The sequence below is a fragment of the Canis aureus genome, chromosome 34 (assembly GCF_053574225.1).
Source record: "Canis aureus isolate CA01 chromosome 34, VMU_Caureus_v.1.0, whole genome shotgun sequence".
Taxonomy (NCBI): Eukaryota; Metazoa; Chordata; class Mammalia; order Carnivora; family Canidae; genus Canis; species Canis aureus.
The window spans coordinates 10,499,392-10,516,122 of record NC_135644.1 but is presented as its reverse complement, the minus strand read 5'-3'; the positions used below and the strand labels follow the sequence as shown (position 1 = coordinate 10,516,122).

Here is a 16,731-nt window from a genome sequence, read left to right as displayed (position 1 = left end):
GAACAATCGACAGGACCTTCAGTGTCAAAGGGTGAGGCTGAAAACAGGTTGGAGCAGGGGCAAGAAAGAACCTGGGCAAGAGATCAGAACTAAGTTGGTTACAAGAGACAACATAATAGGCTCTTCTGAAGAGTCAGAGAGTAAGTAGTGGAATCTCTCCCAAAGAATTTTTACAGCATACTAGTCCAGTGAGGTGAGCTGCTCCATGAAAAGGCTCCCATGGTCCTCCTGCTAAAAAGAAATTGGGAAGATCACAAACCATACTCTTTTTTACAGATTAATTAGCCTATTAAAAGATTCAAGAAATCCTGCAACCTGTGTAGCTTTCTTTATTCCATAATTTTCCCAACTTATCTGATCTTGGACTCCTTTTCCTATGTTATACCTAATCCATCCCTGGGAACACACTTTGGGAAATACTCTTCTATAGTTCTTCGCTCCAATCCAGTTGCATTGACCAACCACCCAAAGTCTCCCAGACCACTGAAGTGGTCGCCTGCAAAGCCTTTGCTAATAAGCAGAGATCTCCTCACCTCCTGTCCTGAGGTCCATGGGACACCATTCACACCTTCTCTCCGACCTGGCTCCTGTGCTGAGAGCATCTGGGCATCTGTCAGAAGGGAACTCAGAGAACATCAATGACCTGCTGTATTGACTTGAAAACTATTGTGTCTAGACCATGGGAACACCTTTGATCCATGGGGAAGGGTATTTTTCTTCTAGCTGGAGAGAAATGCTCTTTGAACTGAACTCCCCTACCTGTACTTTTCAATTAGGGGGTGCGGGGGCGTTGTTGTTATTGTTTTACCGTGACACTACCTCAAGGCATAGCTGTCAGTTAGTGGCACTTTATTACAAGCCAGTGCCGGCTAATATACCATGAACCATTCATGATAGCTAATACCCTTAGTTACACCTCACCCCCCACTGAATAAAGGAGCCGAATTGCTAAATTTGTTTTTCCAAAAGACATTGATTAAAAGAGTTGACAAAGCCACTTGAATGCAAAATTTCCAACTGTCTAAAATGAAAAGCCTCCGATCTTCATGTTGTAGGCTGGGGAGAAGGTTTATTTTCCTACTGTGTGTAAATAATGGATTTTGCCTTTTCTGGGAATCCATCATCGAAGAGTATGTTGAATACTCAAACAATGGCAGTCTAAATTGTCCTGCAGTGACACTAACTAGCTGGAACTAATTCAGAAATGTGCACAGAGCATGATGAGGATAACTTCGTGTGTGGGGAAGAAGCAGCACCACTCACCTGCCTCCGTCATAGCTCATCTCAGGACAGATGCTGGCTGGGCCCAGGCTGCCCAGAAAATATGGGAACCTTGGTATAAATTATATCCAGCTCTGTTTTTTTTTCCTTTCCTTTCCTTTCCTTTCCTTTCCTTTCCTTTCCTTTCCTTTCCTTTCTTTCTTTGCCTGTCCTCTCCTTTCCTGTTCTTTTGTTCTTTCTTTCTTTTAAAGAGGCTCTTTGTCAGATAGAGAATGTAAAAGCTCAAATACTTTTTACTCATTTTCTTGCTGAGAGCTGCAGGCATAACCAGCAGCAACAACCAGTAATTAATCATAGCTCTGGATACGGGAGCACATGTTCAAAGACATTTTCAACCCACTGAAACACATCATGGGTTTAAAATTTTGCCATAGAGCAGAATCTCTGGAATGAAGCTTTACATTCTTTCTGATTGTGATGTACCTACTGAGTATGGCCAACGGCGGCTTTTGTAAAGTCATCAAGGATGACAATTCCTTCCTCCAGGGATCTAGGGCAAACAAGCATCTCTGGACCACCCTGGAGATAAGCAGCAAGATGGGCAGAGTCAAGCACATGACACTGGGCAAAATATTAGGTGAGTGTTTTGGCAATTCTCTTTTGTTGCAATGAACAAAGACTCTCAAGTTACGGAGGTGATTTATTGCAAGGATCCTTGTGGAACAGCATTTGAAATAGAATATGCTCAGGGCTTGAGATAGTTCTAGAAAGTACCTATGCTCTCTGTGGCTCTCAGGAACTGTAGGGATACCCTCTATTGGTTTATCTGTTTACTTCTGCCGTCTGTTGCATTCTATCCTCTCTGTGGACTGGCCACTGTTGCTTTCTCATGTCTTCCTTTTCCCTATAGCGCCAGGTTGCTCATGTTTCCTTTTGCTCCATCCTTTTCAAACTTCAGCTCTTATTACTAACTGACTCATTCTCTTGGCATTTTCATAGTTTATATTCTCAAGAGAGCCAATTTAGCTGGTCCAGCTTCTAGTGATAGGACAGGCCCACATCACAGGTTGCTGGCCAGCCTCTGGACAGCCTGCCTTTGGGTCAGGAGCTTACCCCTGGTCTCATCAACTGGGACCAGGTGGAGTAGGGTGGCCTTGTTTAACACAGGCTCCTCTAGACCCGTCCCTTTAGCTGGGGCTGTGATTGGGCAAGTACCAGCGACTGACGTCTGGGGTCATCTATGTCTTCCTATTTGGTAATTAATGAGGCCTCTCACAGCAGCCCATGCTCTTCTCACACACCAGCCCACACAGCTGTCAGATGGCATCTCCACTTTTAACTAAGTCTCTGTTCAGATTTTTCATCCTCACTGCCGCTACTCTTGTCATTACCCCCACTCACTTTCCTCCTAACTGGTCTCCCTGTCGATGCTCCCAGGCCCCTTCAGTCTTGCGTCCATCTTTCTACAATTCAAATCTGATCGCACCACCCCCTGCTTATAACATTCAATGTCTCCCATTTCCCACAGGATAAGTTTAATTCCTTGATGTGGTTTAGAAGGTCTGCAGGTTTCTGCGACCTGCTCTCTGCCGGCCTCCTGCCACACCGTCTCTCACCGTCCCTCCTTTGCTGTCTACACCCCAACTTACTGGGCTCCTTTCAGTTTCTCTCACATGCCATACGCTCTCTTGACTTGGGGGCCTTTGTAGCTGTGTTTCCCTTTCTCCATCTCCAACCTCCTACTTCTCAACAGAAACTTCCACCTCTGGCTTTTTGACTCCCTAGATGAGTGTGGTGAGGACAGAGCACATCTGCCACGTGTGCAGTTATACCCTGGCCCTGGCCCTGCGGGGGCTCCCAGTAGGTGCTCTGTAAACATTTCTTCTTGGTGTGTCGTTGATGCCAGACCTCTGAGAGGTTATTTCTGCGTGGAGATCAAAAGCGAGAGGTAAATAAGTGATTTGGATAGAGGAAGAACAAGAGTGAAGTGAAATAGAGAAGGACATGGCCTAAGGATTTTGAAAAACTCACGGAGTATAGATAAAGCTCTAAAGAAAAAAGATCTATGGGCTTTGATTACTGAGAGAAATCTGCAGCCCCCAGAGAGCCTGCAAGATCAAAGGACTTGCCGAGGAATCCATCTCAGGGATATCTAGCCATTAGCAACAAGCAGGATTTAGGATCTGGATTAATCTGTTTAGCAGAGAGAAGTTGAACTCCCTTCTATTCCTTTGGAATAGCTGTGGTACTGTGGGTGGGACGTGAACCTGGGCACACCTGTCTCCTGCGGTTCCCGGGGACAGTCTGCGTTCCCAGGTGAGGCCTACAGCTCCTGTGTGTTCCCAGTGCCAGAGCTCCCTAGGGCTTCCTGACGAACATTCACAGAAGCTTTGGAATCATTGATTTGCCCTTTAAGAAACCTGTGCTCTCCCCACCCTACTCCCACGGGGAGCTCAGGGGAGACAGAAGAGCTGGGTCACCTCGCCACACTTCTATGAGGGGTCATGCTCCTCTCTCTCTGACGTTAGCCTTCTCTGGAGGGTCATGGAGTCAAGCGGCCATAGTTATCTCCACCTACTGGCATCAGGTGGCGATCACGTTTTCACAGTGGCTGCCAGAAGCCTACAGTTGACACCACTCCTCACATGTTTTAATGCAAGAGCCTAAATTCTTGAGGTAGCAAGACACACTAGAAGCCAAAAAAGAGAATGGCCACCTCACCATATTTAACAAGTGGAGATAGAGCAGGAAAGAGGGTTGGCAAGTGGCTAGTCAGCAATATAGCATCAAAAAACTAGTTCCCTTCAGGCACACAGATTAGTCACAACCTCTTGTTGAATTAGCTTCCTGCCAATAGCCGATGGTAACCGGGGAAGTACACAGGCTCACCACAGACCTGAGGAAGGAGAGGATGGCAAAAGTCAGCAGGCACTGTAGTAAGTGAGGACAGGGGTCAGAGGAGGAAGAAATTGCTCCTGGAAGCTCCCGGTGGTACCATGGGCTGAATCAGAAAGGCCTGTAGATCACACCTTCACTAGCATGTCTGTCCTAACGATCCTCCAAATGTCCTGCCATCCATGAGACTTGGACTGAGCAACATTGTTGGCAAGAGGCCCTTGGCCTCCTATCCAGAGGCAGTGGGTGGCCCTCTCGGAAAAGCAGGGATCTTAGTTATCTCTTCTCTTGATAGTTCGTTCTGAGAGATGTGGGATTCTCACCTCCTGGCTAGCCCATCTGAGACTGATATAAGTAAACGTTAGCTGGCTCATTTAAGACTCTTTTCCCCCCCTTTTCTTTCTCTGCAGAAAGCAAGCAAGCAAGCAAGCAAGCAAGCAAGCAAACAAACACATAAAACCAAAACCAAACAAAAAAAAGCCCCAAACAGGCTGGGTTATCTTGATCAAGGCAGTTAACCTCTCTGAGCCTGTGTTCCCAGCCATAAAATCAGGGGATTGGACCTTGTTGAAAAGTCCCCTCTACTTCTACAAGCTATGACATTTCATATAAAATATTCAGAAGCTAAAGGAAAGAGGGGGGAAGACATTCTTTTCCCTGATGGGCCATCAAATAAGAAGAGTAATGAGTATTTGGGTGCAGGGTTCACAACAAGCCTGACTTACAGACTTCAGATGTCTAATTAAACAGTGGCCTCTCCAAGGTCACAGCCTCCTTCCTGTTGCCTGTTGGTACGTCTCTCCGCTCAGTGCCTGGTACTCCGCAATGCTATGCATAGGTTGGGCTCCCTGACAGCTGTTGACTTAACTCTTAACAGACTTTGTTTTTATGCAAGGTGGATCCTAGACCTGTGCAAAAGGCCCAAGGGGCTGGAGGCATAGGGTTGCTGTAGACATTTGCATTTGTTCTGTTCTCTTCCTCCGTGTTTAGACCAACGTGTCTGGGGGGAGCTAGATTTATGAAGGGCTGCTCTCCTTTCGGCGGCCTGGCTTCCTTGCTCACAGTTGGGCTGCCTTGGGATGTTGATTTTTGTTCTTTTGCCCATTGTTTCCCTGCTCCCTATTTCTAATTTCTTTTTCTCAGAGGCTGACGCAGTTATTTCCACCCCGAGTGCTTGGCCCCACTCTCTGGCTCTGGGCTCTGTAACCCATGGCAACAAGGGAAGGGAAGCAGGTGATCACACACCACACACACATATTATTCTCTCTCTCTCTCTCTCTCTGGCTCTGGCAGTCTAGGGCACACAAAGGGAAGAGTCTTAACTGGCTGCAGTGCCAATTAGAGACACAGGCCTCATGGCTGGTGCTGAACGCTCAGGGCTTCCGGGTCACGATGCAGCAGCTGTTGGGGAGCAGTGTGGCCTCTCCTTCTGTTTGCTCCAGCTCCTCGTATTTCTCCAGGGCAGCAAAGTAAAATCTGACCTTGCGTACACAGTTAAAAATGTCTTCACAGCGGTCCATTCCCTGCTAGCCTGGCCTGGAACCCTATTTTATGTGACCATGGAGATTGGCAGGATTGTGCTGATCAGTAATAAGTGAGCCTACATATATTTAAAATAAGAAAAAATTTCTTTCCACATAATTTTCCAAGTGGAAATCATAATTAAGTCATTTAAAGTCTAAACTTTCGCCCCTGCCCCCTCTCATAATGATTGGTTCTAGAAGTTCCAACCCAGTTCAACAATTTTTTTGTTCCTTGCCAAGTTTTCTAGTTGGTTTGACCTAAGGATCGGAAGAGTCAAGTAACTGACCTGGTTCAAGTGGTAAAAATCCCCTTTCTGTTCAAGGGCTAGAAATACATGGTAAATGGGTTCTCATCCTACTTGGTCAGTTAGTAGTTGTAGGTTAGTAAATAAGTCATTTTAAACAAGCATCATAAAAATTAATACATATAAACCCATGTAGCAATTTATTTTTATCTCAAACTTACCAATATACATTAATTTCCCACTTTTTTGATGTAGGGCCAAGGTCTGATGCTTGAAGGCCAACTCAACTTTCTTGTAGTAGAAGCTATAATAATAACCTGTCTAGGTTTTTATGGTTTCCTCCAGTATTATATAATAATCTCATTCTCATCTCATTTGAAGGCAAAGTAACTTGTCTATTCTTTCCAAATAATTCAACCTATTTTTCAAAGAAATACTTTATTTCCTTTGCATTCATATTGCATTGGTTTACATATTATTTATTTTTTTAATTTTTTTTATTTTTTTAAATTTATTTATGATAGTCACAGAGAGAGAGAGAGAGAGAGGCAGAGACACAGGCAGAGGGAGAAGCAGACTCCATGCACCAGGAGCCCGATGTGGGATTTGATCCAGGTCTCCAGGATCGTGCCCTGGGCCAAAGGCAGGTGCCAAACCGCTGCGCCACCCAGGAATCCCCAGTTTACATATTATTTAATTAAATTATGAATTATAAAAACAAATGCAACTAGAAAAAACTGGTTTGGGAATAAGCCCAAGTGCTCTTGATAAATTAGATACCCAACTGTTGGGAGCAGAGGTGTGTAGACATTCAAGAGAGCAACATCCAGCATCACAGGGCAAGTAGGAACTTTTACCCTTTCTAGCACATGACTGTTAAATGTGATTACTAATATTAGAAATGCAAGAATGTGGTTATTTATACTAGAAAGCTAATACCAGCAAGGAACTAGGCAGCCCCTTGCACTGATTCCCCTCCACATTCTCCTGAACCTGTACCTTCAGTAAGATCAGTTCTTCATATTTGACATTTGGACACTTTCACCTGTCCCGTGTGCTTCTCAAATTCAGTGTGTCCAAAAACAAGCCACACTGTTTTCCTTCTTTTCTTCTTTTAGGATGAAATAGGACATGCTGGTTTTGCTAATAGGAAAGCTCTTTCACTGAAGGAAATCTTAAGCCAGTCTGATGGGACCCCAGAGGTGCAATGTCCATCATGTCCCTTCAGGAGATCCCAAGGAGCCTCTGAGGATTTCTAGAATTCTTGACAGCACAGATGGAAAACCTTTGGAATACAGTATAGACTTGAAGCCAGACAGAAATGAGTTCAAATCCTCACTCTTCCACATGCTGTCTGTGCGACATTGGGCAAATTGGTTATTATCAGAGTCCTAGTTTCCTCAGAAGTAAAGTGGGAATAATATGGCTTCTAATAAAAATTGTGAACATGAGATGAAACGCTGCGTGAAAAGCACTTGACAAGCTGAGATACTCAGCAGTGTCTCCGAATCAGTTTCTTTTCTCAGCAGTCTGGCTTTTTAATGGCACCCAGTTCCCAAGATTTGAAACCTCAGTTGCCACTGGCCCTTTCTTCCTCTTGAACTACTAACCTCCCATCACATCACCCAGTTATCTGGTAGGTACTGCATTTTCTAGTCCCTTAACATCAAATCCTCAGTTTAGCTTCCATTTCATTTTCCTAAAGTTCATGCCTTCATTATCCTTCAACTTCCTGCTACTCCATACCCACAAATTCAGCCTGCACTTCAGTGACCAATGACCTTCATGAATCACAGAACAGACAGATGGTGCTCAGAGCCCCTCAATGGTGCCCATTAGTCCACCACATAAAATCTACATGGCAGAGCTTGGCATTCAAAGTGTTCTAAGCTTTAGGCTCTTTTCTTTTGTAGGCTTATATGGGACTACTTTGCCACCAACTCATGTCCAGCCCACGCAGCTCCTCTCTGTTCTCTGACCAAGTCTGTGCCTCTGACCTGGCCATCTCCTTCCCCTTTCTCTCGCCACCCCTCTGGTTGTGCAAGTTCCACCAAGACTTCAAGCTGAAGTGGCTCTTAAAAAAATAATGTTGTCTCATCTTTTCCTCTTGTAAACACCCTCCCCTGGCCTTGCCCCCCAAAGTTTGTGTCAATCTTCCTATACCATTAATATTCATACATTTATTACACACTCATTTATAAATCATCTCTCCAGTGAACCTGACTCAGGACCTTGCCATAGTAAGCCTCAGAAAATATATCTTGACTGAATATGCCTCGATAAACATTTCAGGGTATTAATAAGATGCAAAAAAAGAAACAAAACCAAAGCGCATACCAAGATTTGCTGTGGGTTCATAGTATATGTACTGTTGCCCCCTCAGCAGCCTTGTAGGAGAGAGTACTGCTGCCCTCAACATCTTGGTTTCTCTCCCAGGTGGTTGGGCACAACGGCAAGGACAGAAGTTAATCCTAAGGAAACAGGGTTTTGCTTGACTGTGTGTTTTATTGATACAAATTTATTCATTAATATTTTGGAAAAAGAAAACAAAACTTCTGTAAATTACTCCATTGCAAGGACACAGGAGACCCCACATGTTCTTCCACATGCTTCCTGCTGCCATTTTAGTTTCCAACAAGCTGGTAGTGGGTTACCAATGGCCATGATTTCCTGAACACTTTCATTATAGGAAGTTTCTATAATTATAGGAAACTGTGACCCCAGTAACAGTTTCTGACCTGTCTGCGTCCAAACCTTTGCCTTTTGTCATCACAACAAATCTAAAACTTCATATGATATTATTCCATATTATAACCATAAAAAGCACGGAACATTGTAATGAAATAGTAGGAGGCGAACTCAATTGGCATTACAAATGGACAAAACCCAAATCTTCTTTATCCTTTTTTTATTAAGCTCGACAGACTGCTAATGGAGTATGGGCATTGGGCTCTGACCACTGGGGGAAGCCGCCATTATCCAACAAACATCTGCTGGCTTCCCTCTGCCGTCCCTACCAGCTGCAGCAGAGGCACAGTAAATTACTCTGCTAATTCTATTGGCTCATTCCTGCACTTCTCTAACAGAGAATATTGATTTGTGCCAGAGATCCTGGGCCTGCATGGATTCTAAAGGTGCAAGTGGGCAAAATCTGGTATTTTTAACACCAGGAAAACCTGTGATACGAGTAACTGTTGCCGGAGTTGAAAGATATCCAACTTCCAAGGATTGGAAGGATACCCAACTTCCAAGGATTGGAAGGATGGAGCTAAGATGGAAAACAATGTATCAGTTCACTGAAAGAGTTCCCTTTAAAGGTAAAACACTGGGAATCACAGAGGAGAAAACCACCCTTTAATCACTAATGGAAGACAGAGTGATGTTGACCCACTTTGAAGAATAATGGGAATGAGCTGGAGGAGGTATTGAGGGCGGATAGTCATCTTTAGCTGATTATTTGATGTAGAAATTCTACCCATAAGGAAAAAAAAAAAGAATCCTTTATAGCTTGTCGATTCTTAGGCTATTCCTGACTTTCAGAAGCGCCAAGGTGTAATAACAGAGAAGTCCAACGCTGGGATCCTCTGGCACCTGGTAGTGTGATTTTGGTAAGGCTGAAGTTGTTTCCTCATTTCTAAGTGGCTGTGATAACTTCTGTAGACTTGTGAGAACAAAGTGAAATATTACATGGAAATCACTCATCACAGCCACAAGCTTATTGTTAGATGTATTTTCAGGGCTCTGTGTCCTTCGGCCAGAAAGCTTGTCGGTAATGGAATTCACTCGGAAGGCTTCTGTGGGGAGAGCAGACTGGGTGTTGGAGACCTGGACTCACTGAAAAGAAACCACCCATCAGCATCCGCCAGAGTTTGATAAGCACTTACTTCTCTGGCTGGGTGGGGTGTGAAAAAGCTTACCCCAAAGGAAATTAACCCAAATATGTAAGGCCAGTGGGATTAATATCATGAGACATTGAGAAGTTATCAAATTGCTTATGAAGTGTGAGGGGCTTGACATAAGCTCCCCACCTACTCCACTTTGCAATTTCATGGCTATTGAATTTCAAAGAATTATTCTCTGTGTCTTCCTGGTTATTTTAAATTCTACTGTCCCTGGCAGAGTGAGGTGTGGAAACAAGATTTAGGATATCTTTCGAAGATGAAGCTGACATTGATTCAAAACAGATGTTCTGGTGGGATGCCCTCACCTATATGGACAGCTGGCTTGTGTTAGGTGTGGCTTTTCTGGAAGGTGACCAGAAGCCCAGAACACTTAAAATTGTGGGGCATCTTAGAAGATTCAGTAGAATCTCAGGGTCCCTCTTTTCTCAGTTCTAAACTGCTGACTTTAAAATATACCTTTGGGGAATTACTCTTTCATTAAGTGGGGCAAATCCCTGTATGAGGCACTATACACAGACGACTCACCTAATCCACATGACACTCCAAGAGTGGATACCACAACACCTTTATCTAGGTGGGGACACTGTCGGAGAGGTAAAAGCATGTAACTTACCTGAGGGTTCATAGCTAACAAAGTGTAGAAATGAGGTGGAATCCATACATGCCCATTTGACCTCAAAAACTATCTTAAATTGCCTCCATTACAACATATATGAAGATCCATGGACTACCTGGACTTGCTAAAGCTCAACTGATTTTGACCTACAAAATGACAATTTCTTTTCTTTTTTTTTTAAGATTTTTATTTATTTATTTATGAGAGACACAGAAAGAGAGGCAGAGACACAGGCAGAGGGAGGAGAAGCAGGCCAGGAGCCCGGGAATCTGGGATCAGGCCCTGAGCCAAAGGCAGACGCTCAACTACTGAGCCACCCAGGTGTCCCACAAAATGACAGTTTCATATAGTTCAACCAAATACTTCATTTGACCCATAGCATATATTTCATTTGACCTACAGCCTTGATCTAAATTTTTGTATTGATACCATAATGTTATCCAAAAAGGAATGAGAGTAAATGTGATTGGATTTGAATTACAATTCTCATTTTTCTGCTACAAAATATAAGAGGAGCTGACTAATCCAATGATTCATGCATTACTTGATGTTTTTCTAATGATTTTGAAATTAATCATCATATTTTTTTACCAGCTTTATTGTATTCTGACCAACTGAGCTTATAATTGTTTCCCTCTCGTTGCCTGCTGAACTTCGCACATTTTGCCATCATGACTTTTACATTTTTCAGTTCTTTCCATGCTTAGTAGACTACCAGAATAATTGTTGCTCTTTTCCTTCCAAACAAGAGTATAATTAAAAAAAAACATAAATTATATGAAACTATATTAATTTATCTGGGGTCTAGGAAATATTCTCAATGAGTACAAACCTGGCTAGAATTGTATGTACCCAAGATGCACTTTAATAGACATTTTATTTAAAAAACCATTGGTGATAACATGAGAAGGTATATTTTACATCTACACATACACATGTAGGGACGAATGTTTGAAAATATAAACAATTTGCATAGTAATGTTTATTTGTTTTAAATTTACAGTTAATTAATATGTGGGTTTCGTCAGCTTTTCCCTCTTCCTCTCCCCATAACTCTATATCTTTCTCTATCACTATAACCAGATAGATATTTTTTTTTTTTTTCAGATAGATATTTTTTTAAAGGAAATTCACCATCCATCTGCCCCCAGGTCTCTATCTCCTGTTCTCCTCTATAAACCTTTTGCCCTTGTTTTCAGTGAACTCTCTTGAAAGGCGTATTTTCTTGATTTACAGTTATTGAGACATTGATAAGATGAATCCAGTTATCTTTTTTCCAGCCCACCCAAGAAGAATGTTGGTGAAGTGATGTTGTTCATTTGCTTAGTACTTTTTACTTTTTACTTTTGGAGAGAACTTTTTTGATTGTTATGGATATTGCATGCATATAGTTGCTATTCTCTGTACCTGCTTTTTCATTTAAAAAATTGAATATTCAGCAACATTTAGGTTAGACTGCCTAGATTTCTTATTTGGGGGTAATCATTCAGTTTTGGATTCTTTCCTAGTTTTCAGACTTTGAAACCGCTCACAGGAATGTTCTATGTCATGTTTTTCTTGTTAATAACAACACAGTAGGATCTAGTACTCTTCGTCACATTTTAGCTGTGATGCTTTGGGAATAAACCTGCTCTGACAAATGCAAACATTTTCCTGTATTGACAAAAGCCCGTGTTAGGGGTATGCCAACCACATTGTCAGGCATAGTTACACAAGGAGCTGTAAATTGCCAAGAGGTCTGTCAAAGCTGAGATGTTTTCAGGTGGGCTTCCTCATGATCATTTAGATTTATGTATTTGAAAAGAATCTTCTAGAGACAATTAAATAAAAAAAACAAATCTCACAAATGATGGAGAGGTAGCCAGAGAACTCTCAAAACCACCACCACTCCTGCAATAATTTTCACATCCTGTTTTTGTCTTTCTGCTCCAGCAAGCCGTCTCGGTAGTTCCAAGGCGCGTTCCTGCACGCTTATTGCAGGATGTCACAGCCATTTCCTCATTTTGTGTAGATGTTTTTATTAGGTTGTGGACAATGTGCATGCTGGCTTGTGAAGAGTTAACACTCAGCTGTGCTGTTGATGTGCCCTTATTCACAATCTGTTTCCTTTGATGCAAGGGTGCAGTGTTTCAAAAGACAATCACTGTAATTCTATGCAGATTTTTCCTGATTAATGAATAGAAATTTTCGACTGAATCTTTAAATAAGTGTAACAGGGTAAGAAGTGAATATAATCCTTAATTTTTTTGATTAGAAGGAGTTTCAGATTTGAAAAACTTAGGCATATCTGATTTATCATCATATGTGCATCTTGAGTCATAAAGCTGTTGTAGAAGTTATATAAGGCTTGCAAAAAAAAAAAAAAGAGTGTGGTCTCTTTGTGAAGCTAAATGAAATAAAATATAAAGTTTGTGATACATTAAATCACAAACATAAATATACACTTTATGGCCAGCTGTTATTTCTAAATGTGCACATTTTAAAATAGAAACATTTACCCAACATGCTGATTAGCAATTTCCCAGTTCCAAAAGGCCCAATCGCATTTAAGATGCAAAAGATTAAAATGCCTAAATGGATAAACTTAATAGTTCATCTTCCTAACTGTTTTTATATGTTATAAGTCTCATAGTCCCTTCCAACCCTATAGACTCAAGGGCTGGAGCTACTTTGATGTGGATTTGTGTTTTATGCACATGCTTTTATTGGAATAGAGTCTGACTGTGTCCAGACATAGGGGAGAAATGTTCTGCATATGAACGGAGGCCATGCGGCCCCATGCTACTTCACACTGTGTGTGCAGGTTCTTGGAGAAAGTAAACTGCTTCTTATCATCATATCACAAATATTCAACCTTAATTTTAGCTAAAGATCATCTCAGTTGCTAATGTTCCATCTCTAAGTGATTTTACTCCTCCCCTGCATAAAAACTGGTCAAGGAGAACATGCAAGGTTATGTTGACTCTAAAATGCAGTTCCCTGGAGAGACCATATTTGGTTGTCCATGTGGCATCTCTGCCTCTGTAGGTAGATCAGAATTGTTAGATGCCGCTAGTCCTTAAGAGCACATTGGCAATTGGCAGTTCAAAAGTTCATGCGATGCCATATGTCCTGATAATTTTTATCTACATCTAAAACAATACAGGACTGTCAAATAAAATCCTGCATGCAAACAAATGATGGAATGCAGGGGAACCCTCTGCTTTAGCCTTTTCTCCTTTGTCCAACAAGCTAATGCAATAAGGCCAATAATAAAAGGTTGTGTACTAGGCCTAAAGCCTGTGACAGATAAAAAAGAAATGTTGGAAACCAATGAAGCTTTTGCACAATTAGATTTTTTGAGGCTGTGCTGTAAGGATTGCCCAGAGCCTGTTCAGTCCTGATTGATGGTAAAATCATAACTACATCATATTAGCTGTAGAGTTCACTGACAGGTTACTACAGATTAATATTGCCACTGCTGTTCACTTACCATCAAACCAGGGAAATATGAATTGAGCTGTTCTTCTAACAAACCCTGCATATTAAAAGGTAAGATGTCCTACTGAACAGTCTCCCCTGTCACTGAGGAAAGACACAAACAATGTCTACTTGAGAGATATGCAGATATGCTGCAGCATACTAATTAGTCTGCCAGGAGGGCCCCATCACATCCGGCTGGCTAACAAGACGTCATGGGCTCTTGTTCCTTTAGAGCTCTTGGCTACAGGACTGCAAACAACACCCTAAAACGTGGAGCTGCAAACCTTGGTGATTTAAATGCAGGCTGCCAGGCAAACTGCAGTGACATAAATTTGGCCCATGTGTTTTGCATCGAGAGAGTGAAACAGAGGAAGCCACGGAGCCGAGTTTTGTTGACATTAGGTTCAAGAGGTTAGGTGGGCTCTTTTCAGAGATGCTATCCACAGCAAGGTGAGGTCACCTGTCTCTGGCATTACTCTGAAATGTCGAAAATGCAGCAAATAAACATGTGCTGATAATAATGACATTGTAAATGAAAGCATTTTAGCCTTTTAGCACCCCAAACCTTGGGTAAGAAGTCAACTGTGCAACAAAAACTAGACTCACTCTGTAGCCTGGGCAATAGGAGAGTGAGTCAGTCCTGATTAGGACTGGCTGGAGTAACAGAGACACTTTGACATTGTGCCTGGTGTGCTAACAAGACCCCAGCCTGGAATCAGTCAGGAGACCTGTGCTTTTAGCCCTTGGTCAAGGCACTTGTTGTTTGGGGACTTGGAATGTTGTATCTGTCAAGCGGGGGTTTGAACCAGGTGATATCCAAAGTCCTTTTCAGCTTTAGTATCCTATTCCACAGGCCAAGATGTCTTATATCTTAGGCCACATTGCAGTTACTATTGATCTTACTGTTGTTTTGTAAAGAATATGCAAAGAACTAGAGAACCAGCGAGAGCTTGGAGAAGAAAATAATAGTGTCTTTTCATTTTTAAAGAGAAAATGGTGACCTTGTCAACCATAAATGACAAGCTTCATAAACAACCTTAATAGACGGATGACAGACTAGGATAAGAATTTGCAATGCTTAAAACTGCCTCTAAAAAAAGTGACATTGGATTATTACATAAAATATACAAAGAACTCTTGCAAATTGACCAGAAAGAGGCAGGAAAACTCAAAGAAAAATGTACAAAGGATATGAAGAAGCAAATCACTGGAGAGGAAGTTCAAATGGTGAATTGGTATCAGAAGGGGCAATTGGAACAACAGAGACCACTTCAGACATATTAGAATGTCACGACTGGAAAGCTGGGTAATGCCAGGTGTTTACAAGGATATGGGGGTGATGGGAACTCTTTGATTATTGGAAGAAGTGTAAAGAGTATGATCATTTCAGAAAGCAATCTGACAATCTTAATGAAATTAAAGTGAAGATGACAAGTTAGCCAGGAAGGCAGGGAACACCTGAGGTTTGGCCATAATTTACCAATAGTGCCCCCTTCACTTCCCAAAATGTTCCTCTTAGGGAAGACAATAAATTATATAATCATCCTACTTCTGCAAACCCACTTCTGAACAAATCCCCGAGATATTATCACAAAGGGATCATGCACAAAAATGTCTTTTTAGCACTGCTTGTGGCAATTGGGAGTTGGAATTCTCATGGGTGCCCTTCATAGGACAGTAAATAAGTAAGTGGGGTGGTTGTACTCTGTGGAAAACTATGCAACAAATAGAGGCAATATGATCAGTGTTTAGATATGTAATATTTTGAAATGCAATATAGATACATTTTAAAAGCAAAATTATGAGTGAAAAAGTAAGAAAAATGAGATTTGAAGTATAATGCCATCTGTCCAAATTTAAAAAACAAATTCAAATTTGTTAAATACAAAATAATGCCGAATGTACAAAGATACACATATCAACAACATCAGAATGCCTATGTGGAGGCGAAAGGAATGGTGATTAGGATTCTGGGGTAAGGAAGAGAAAATAATGAAATAAGAGAAGGGTCTTGTGGGATTAATGCAACAGACAATGTGTTATCAAGTGAGGTGTAGGATTTTATAGGCCTCTGCCCTTCAGGTCAAGAATGAAGAATAAGACCATAATTTTAATTTGTCTCTGGGAATGTCCTTCAAATCAAGTGACTGTTAGCAGGAATGATTGTTAGCAGAAAGCAACAGTTAAGAGACAGGAAGGCTTTTGAGTCTGTCCTATATAATCTGTTCACCATGGTGATGGAAACCTTGGTCTGGATAACTCTACCACCTAATAATCTCCTGACTGACAGTGGAGCCTCTGGCATTGTCATCAATGAGCGACTTAGATTTTACAGCAAGAGGTATAGTAAGTGGCATTTGCAAGGTACGTCCTTGTAACTCGCTCCTACAACTTTTAATGGCTCTCTGTATAACAGGAAGTCTAAAGGCCTAAGTTTACAATAAAGACCCTCTAGCGTGTAAAATCAAACTACCTCTCCTGTTTTTAAAGAAAAATATGGAACTAACATCGATCCTTCACTCCCCTGAAAGTCCTTTTGCCTCCATCATTGCTTACCCTGGGTATCCCACCAGATATGTTCTTCCATTTCTCTTCTTCTCTAAGTCTTTTCCACTTTCAGGACTAGTTTTGAGGCACAGCTCTTCTATGGGGCCGTCTTCTCTCATCTCAGACCCAAGTGACCTTGACTTTCTCCTTCATACAGTTGTTAGAGTGCATGCTGCTTGGAATCATAAATATCTTTTTATACAGGTGCTTTCTCTGCAGGGACTATGTTATGTACTCTCAACTCTCATGAATATAGACATACCTCATTTTATTGTGCTTCCCAGACATTGCATGTTTTTAATAAATTGAAAGTTTGTGAG

At 41.8% G+C, this 16,731-nt stretch overlaps 1 long non-coding RNA gene across 3 annotated transcripts in view; it reads left to right on the top strand.

Annotated features, from left to right (window-relative positions):
* Positions 1 to 1,698: 1,698 nt before the first annotated feature.
* LOC144304662 (uncharacterized) overlaps positions 1,699 to 16,731 on the top strand; it is a 40,713-nt gene continuing 25,680 nt past the window's right edge. For 2 of the 3 annotated variants that reach the window (XR_013371589.1, XR_013371588.1), the window contains exon 1: positions 1,700 to 1,858. This is a non-coding gene — a long non-coding RNA (uncharacterized LOC144304662). Of the gene's footprint in view, positions 1,859 to 16,731 lie in introns of all 3 variants that reach the window. The other variant, XR_013371590.1, reaches the window with a different exon arrangement.